Here is a 7,705-nt window from a genome sequence, read left to right as displayed (position 1 = left end):
CCATTATACTCATCTTCCGATGGTCCTCGATCTTCTTCTCCGGTGCGTCCGGTGTCTTCGGCGGATCACGGTGCTGTAAAAGGACCTTCCATGACGTCATTTAGTCATGTGACAGGTCACGCGACCGCCGATGTCAGCGGTCGCGTGACCTGTCACATGACTAAATGGCATCATGGAAGGTCATTTTACCACCGCGAGCAGCCGAAGAGCCAGCAGCACCGCCGGGAGCAGACAGGGGCCATCAGAAGGTAAGTATATGTTTATTTTTTATTTTAATTCTATTTTAACTACAGGTACTATGGTACCCGGGTCTGGAGGAGAGTCTCTTCATCTCCTGACCCGGGTACCATCCACGCATTGAGTCGCATAATATCCACATGTGTATTTTTAGTCATTCGGATGTTATGCGTTCCAATGCAAGTCAATGGCGGCTAAATCGCAGCGACTCTGCAAAATTAAAGGACGTGCTGCGGATTTTTCCGCAATGATAATCCGCAGCGGAAATCTCTGCAGCATGTGCACAGCACATGCGGATTATCATTGGGAACCATTGCAGACCTATCACCAAGCGTTTTTTAAGTGTTTCCGCGGCGGAAGTTACGCTGCAGAAACGCCTAAGAAACGCAGAGTGGGCACACAGCCTTAAAAGTTCTATGGTGAAGAAAAACACGTGAGATAATAAATGCGAAATATACAATATTTCCCATAATATGACTGAGGATATCTTTAGGGTGTATTCACTGTTTTTTCTTCTGCAGCAAAAATGCTGTGTTTTACAGCACCATCTTAGTGAATGACATTTCTGAAATCTCATTCACATGCTGTTTTTTTGCATTTTTTTTAAATCTGCAGCTTGTCAAGTCTTTCAGAGGTTTTGCAGCATTTTTCACCCATTCAAATGAATGGAAAAATAAACACAAGTAAAAACACCTGAATTTTAAGCAGCGTTTTTCCTGCCTCCTTTGATTTTTGAGGTAGAAAAAAAATGCTGCCAAAATCCAACTTGTGAACACACCTTTATCCTGGTTGTGTTCTAATTGGATATAAAATAGAACGGCCATGATAACATGGGTAGTTAATTGTATGGTGTTTTCACTTTATATATTACCAGGCCGCATTCTATTTGCGCAGAGCTGCTCCGTGAAGATTCTATCACAAGATTCCGTGATGACATCACAGGTGATGGTGACATCACTGCTCACAGTCGCTATATATACAATGCACATAGGCTCACCCGTGCCTTTCTTGGCTCTATAGTGACTGATAGCACTTGCAGTTTTTCACTATGGCTGGAATTGTTTTGGACATTTCTCAGGTAAAAGCACTATTGATGATCCTTATGATCAATCGTCCTAACAGTGTGCTTCTACCACCCGATGGCGTCCTCAGCTTCACTCACCGGCTGGTGATGGAGCTAGTAAAGGATTGCCTGACCAAACACCGACAACGTCGTCTAACGTCAGACTATCTGACGGATTTACTTCAGAACATCAGGACATTACTACACCAGGTAAGTGGCGGACACTCTGCACAGAACATCTCAATATTAATAGATAATAATGGAGGGATAGAAGCTTTTTCTTCTAATATATCGTATTTTGCAGACCATAAGACGTACCAAAAATTTTTGGGAGGTAAATAGGAAAAACATTTATTATAATAAAATGGGGGTCTGTCTTATAGTCCTGTCTTATAGTCCGAATTTTCGGTTTCTTACTGAGGGGGGTGGTGGCAGTGGAGCGAGGTCACAGGAGGCAGAGTCGCTGCTGCAGGAAGTCGGCAGTAGGAGTGGGGCGCTGCTGTGGGCCCCAAGCTGGGAGGAGCGGGGTGTCCAGAAGGTGCGAGGCTGCGGGCCCTGGGCTTCAAGGAAATGTTAGCGGTAATTCAGGAGGGGAGGCCCTGCTCTGCTTATTGATTTCTCTGCAGTGGGCTTCAAGAAGTAGGCTGCTGGAGATGGCCAATACACAAATTGAGATCTCAGCTCGTCATTGAGCCGAGATCTAAATCTGCACATGCACTGCCTCCAGCGGCCATTTGCCTGAAGCCCACCGCCAGAAAATCAATGGGCAGAGCGGGGACTCCCCTCCTAAATCACCGCTAACATTTCCTTGAAGCCCAGGGCCCGCAGCCTCGCACCTCCTGGACACCCCGCTGGCCCGCAGGAGCGCCCCATTTCTACTGCCGGCTTCCTGCAGCAGTGACCCCACCTCCTGTGACCTCACTCCACCACAGCCACCCCCCTGGTAAGCTACATTCAGACAATTATTATTATTAATAATCTGTCTGATATGCTGGGGTGGAGAGCTCCAGAGTAGGGGGGATGCACGGGAGAAATCTTGTATGCGATTGTGGGAAGAGGAGATAAGAGGGGAGTAGAGAAGAAGATCTTGTGAGGATCGGAGGTTGCGTGCAGGTAAGTACCGGGAGACTAGGTCACAGATATATGGAGGAGACAGGTTGTGGGTGGCTTTGCATGCCAAGGTTAGGGTCTTGAACTGGAGTCTCTGGGTAATGTGGAGCCAGTGAAGGGATTGGCGGAGCGAGGGGAAAAGCCAGGGAATAGCGGGGGGACAGGTGGATTAGTCAGACAGCAGAGTTTAGGATAGATTGGAGGGGTGCGAGAGTGTTAGAAGGGAGGTCAAAAATTTTGGAAAAAAAGGATCTTATAGTCCATAAAATACGGTAAAACACAACGAGTCCCCAAATACAGTATGTAGTCATTGTATCTGCAGACAGAGAACCGATGTCACATACAATTTCCGCCTCCATTCTGACCGCTTTCATCTGAAAATTCTCTTTTCCATTTTTCCTTCTTTATAGGCTGAAGAAAGATCTCAGACTAAAGATTTGGCTGTCTTTAAAGAACTGGCCGAAAAAGTCCTGTCTATACTAGAACGCTCATTGGAACGCCCGGTAAGGATCAATATTAATAGACGTATCTTAATCCACCGTATCTGAGGAGACTTTCTGAGAAAAGGTCTGAAGATGGCGCGGGATTTGTATCGTTACAATTGGTGCATCTGTAAATGTTGGTTTAGTCCTTCATGATTTATGTATTTGGTGATTTAGTAAAATCTTCCACATATTAATTATATATATTATATCTATCAGGAAACAACAGGAGGCGACGCCAAATATGGGCAAAATGTGAGCCCGAAAATCCCTGACCCTAATAGGAGTCAGCCGGAGCTGAACAGCGATCTGATTACAGGTGAGCGATCACCCGACCTTCTACAAGGAATGTCCAGATATTACAGAGGACGGAGGATAATGTTAGATTTACTCTCTACTCTGTGTAATGGGAACCTGGCAGCACATTGTTACATATAGAAGTAGTGGTGTGACGGTATAGGCCATTGTCCCCTAATAATAATTGTTTGTAGAAATCCAATGTGCCAGTCAGGAGAAATGTAAAGTAGACACCATATACAAATCAGAATGGAAGTGCGCTGGGGGCGTGAAAGAAGAAATCCAAGTGCAGTGACACGCCCCCAGTGCACTTCCAGGCTAATTTGCAAATCTCTCCTATGTTTCAGCTCTCTTACCATCACTCGTATGTGCAGCGTGGGTGGGGGCTTCCTCATTCATGTGATGGAGGGTCCATTCTGCAGTGCTATAGCAAGTAACATGAAATAAATTAAATTTAAATTGCATTACTGCTCTAGAAAATGGGAAAAAACTAAGATACTGAGCACATAATTTGGCCAATTCATGAATGCCCAGCAGCCAATGACAAGGCGATCTTTTTGTTGGAATCCTCTCCTAATGTGAATCCTCTCCTAGGCTGAAGCCTACATTTATATGGGTAGGTAGGATCCTGTTGTAATTAAAACCACCCCGGGCTGATGTGTGGAGATAGGTTCCCAGCAAAAAAGGTCGCCTTGCCGTGACTGCTAGGCATGCACCCAGCAAAAGAAGGTCGTCTTGCCGTGACTGCTGGGCATGCACCCAGCAAAAAAAAGGGTCACCTTGCCGTGGCTACTTGGCATGCACCCAGAAAAAGAAGGTCGCCTTGCCGTGGCTGCTGGCCATGCATGAATTGGCCAAATTATGTGCTAAGTATCTTCCTTTTATCCTATTTTCTACAGCAGTAATGCAATTCAAATTTAATTTATTTCATGTTTACATGCTATAGCGTTACAGAGTGCAACTTTGTTAGTTATATATTTGGATGGCTACTCTTAGTATGCACCTGTTCACACCCATTTTCTTTTCGGAAGTGATGGTCAGTCTTTTGTTATTTATGAAGGGGTTCCTCCATCATTTACATTACATTTATCTATGGATTCCCCGTATATTCTCATATTTAGAATCCCCATATAACGAGTATTAATCCCATTTACAGACATCTTGTCATTTCTCCGTTATATTGCTGTATTATCTATGTAGGAATAATATCCTCTAATACATTTCATTTCTTCATCATTATTTTAGAAACAACTGAGCTGTCGAATCCTAACAATGGAATTAGTGAGATCCCGGAGATCCAAGAATCCGTAAGTATCATAGAGGGGGATGCGTGTGTATCATCAGATCATGGGGTGTGAATGACTCGTCCAGTATTATCCCCCATACAACCATGGGACGTCTCTATTCTAAGTGTAGATGACCCTATGGTGTTAATTACATTTGAATTACAGGGAATCTGTCACCAGGTTTATGCTATTTGGTCTGAGAGAAGCATGATGCAGGGACAGAGACCCTGATTCCATGTGTTGATTACTTTACTCGGTGGAGTAGTTGTGATAAAATCACTATTTTTTTCTGCTGCAGAGCTCTGAATGCTGAGTCTTGTATAACCCCGCCCACACCATTGATTGGCAGCTTTCTGTGTACACTGTGCATAGGCAGAAAGCTGCTAATCAGTGGTGGAGGCAGGGGTACAGAGCAATAGGACTACCTGGCTAGACAGATAGTCTTGTAGTGATAATCTACTGATTTTATTGAAACAGCCACACACAGCCTAGTAAGTAACACATCACTGGAATCAGGGTCTCTGCCCCTACATCATGGTGCTTTCAGAATACATAGCAAACACCTGGTGACAGATTACCTGTAAGTCCTCCTCTGTGTGATCTCCCACATTATCCAGAATGTTATAGTAATGTATGATGACCGTTGCAGGGCAGCTCCAGGATTTCGTGGGCCCTGGGCGAAAGAGTCTCAGTGGCCCCTTTAACACATACCACGATTCATGATGCACAGATACCGCAGATAATATATATATATATATATATATATATATATATATATATATATATATATAGTACAAGGCCGAAGATTTCACTTCTTACATTACATGAGCGATATCTATTGTAAATTCCACAATAACTCAGAAAGCGGCGAATCCTCACAGCTCACAGTGCAGACCGGACAGTAATGTCCTCCACACAGTATAATGGCACCACATAGTCCTCTATACCGTATTATGAGCTCCATATATTGCTCCATATAGAATAATGGACCCCATAAAATGCTCCACGCAGGCTGTGCCCCCATATAATGCCCCATGCAGGCTGTGACCCCACACATAATGCCCCATGCAGGCTGGCCCCCCACATAATGCCCCATGCAGGCTTTGACCCCCCACATAATGCTCCATGCAGGCTGTGACCCCCACATAATGCCCCATGCAGGCTTTGACCCCCCACATAATGCCCCATGCAGGCTGTGCCCCCCCCACATAATGCCCCATGCAGGATGTCCCCCTCCCACATAATGGCCCATGCAGGATGTCACCCCCCATATAATTCCCCATGCAGAATGTCCCTCCCACATAATGTCCCATGCAGGCTGTGCCCACCACATAATGCCCCATGTAGGCTGTGCCCCCCCACATAATGGCCCATGCAGGATGTCACCCCCCATATAATTCCCCATGCAGGATGTCCCCTCCACATAATGCCCCATGCAGGATGTCCCACCCCACATAATGCCCCATGCAGGATGTCCCCCACACATAATGCCCCATGCAGTATATCCCCCCCACATAATGCCCCATGCAGGATGTCACCCCCCATATAATTCCCCATGCAGGATGTCCCCCCCACATAATGGTCCATGCAGGATGTCCCACCCCACATAATGGCCCATACAGGATGTCACCCCCCATATAATGCCCATGAAGAATATCACCCCCCCATATAATGCCCCATGCAGGATGTCCCCCCAACACATACTGCCCCATGTAGGATGTCACCTCTCACCCCATATATTGCCCCATGCAGGATGTCACCTCTCACCCCATATAATGCCCCATGCAGGATGTCACTTCTCCCCCCATATAATACCCCATGCAGAATGTCACTCCCCCCATATAATGCCCCATGCAGGATGCCACCCCCCATATAATGCCCCATGCAGAATGTCACCTCTCACCCCATATAAAGCCCTATGCTGGATGTCACTTCCCCCCCCCCATATAATGACCCATGCAGGATGTCACTTCTCCCCCTCATATAATACCCCATGCAGGATGTCACCCCCCTATATAATGCCCCATGCAGGATGTCCCCCCCATATAATGCCTCATGTAGGATGTCACCTCTCACCCCATATAATGCCCCATGCAGGATGTCACTCCCCCCATATAATGCCCCATGCAGGATGTCACTTCTCCCCCCCCATATAATACCCCACGCAGGATGTCCCTACCTCCCCCCCATACAATGCCCCATGCAGGATGTCACTTCTCCCCCCATATAATGCCCCATACCTCCATACATAAAAAAAAAAAATCAAATGCTCACCTCACTGCTCACCAGCTGTGGAGAGGTAAGTATTGTGCCGGCCGTGGTCCTGAGCAAGCATTGGGGGGGGGAGCAAGGCCCACTAGCTGGCGCTGGCACCACTCTCCTCTGCTCACCGGTCCCATACCGCGCCAGGGTGCCCGACAGCAAGTGGGCCCCTCGCCTACTCAGGGCCCCGGCACTTGCCTGGGTGTGCTGGGTGCTAGCGCCAGGTCTGCCCAGCGTCCGGTTTGTATCCTCCCAACATTATATCAGTGTAAATCATCTGGGACATAATATGGGGGGAGAAGTTTTTGCATCTGTAACTTTTTTCCTGCATCTTCAATAAATCAGTATTATTTCTTATTCTTTTATAGAGCGTGATCGATTCATTGGTTCCGGCGAGAAAGCCGCATATGAGCGACTATGAAACTTCCAAACTCATCAGCAGTGGAAATTTTGGGTGAGATTTCTATTGCCATAATCCACATTTCTCAGGGTTCCCTATGACAATGCTTCTGCCCCTGCACTCTGCCATTCAGTGTTATCATAGGGAAATTATGTGATCTGTAGCAAATCAAACTGTAAGGAAAGCGATTTAAATAATATAATTACATATAATATAATATATAATAATATAATATTATTACATTCGCCTGTGCTAGACCCTCATCTGTTCTTATGCTGCCTCCTCCACCTGAGCTTTTCTGCTCTCCACTCTGATCTTTGTTTTGATGGGGGGGGCTCCATTATGAAGCTGATCAGAGAAGTTGGCTACACATGGTCACATGAAGGGTGACACCATATTGACGTCAATGACATCTACACCCTCCACCATGACCATGTGGGCCCAATCACTGGCCTCAGCAGCAGAAGAGAGCCCTGGAGCACATTCATTTTGGACCAATTTTATTTGCACTAAATTGTATTTGGTCAGTTATAGCGAATCTGCCCAAAGAGAATTTCGATAGATTCTC

This window comes from Phyllobates terribilis, unplaced genomic scaffold (assembly GCF_046119375.1).
Source record: "Phyllobates terribilis strain yellow unplaced genomic scaffold, ASM4611937v1 Scaffold_399__1_contigs__length_1738980, whole genome shotgun sequence".
NCBI lineage: Eukaryota > Metazoa > Chordata > Amphibia > Anura > Dendrobatidae > Phyllobates > Phyllobates terribilis.
Note: the sequence above shows the minus strand (reverse complement) of the source record.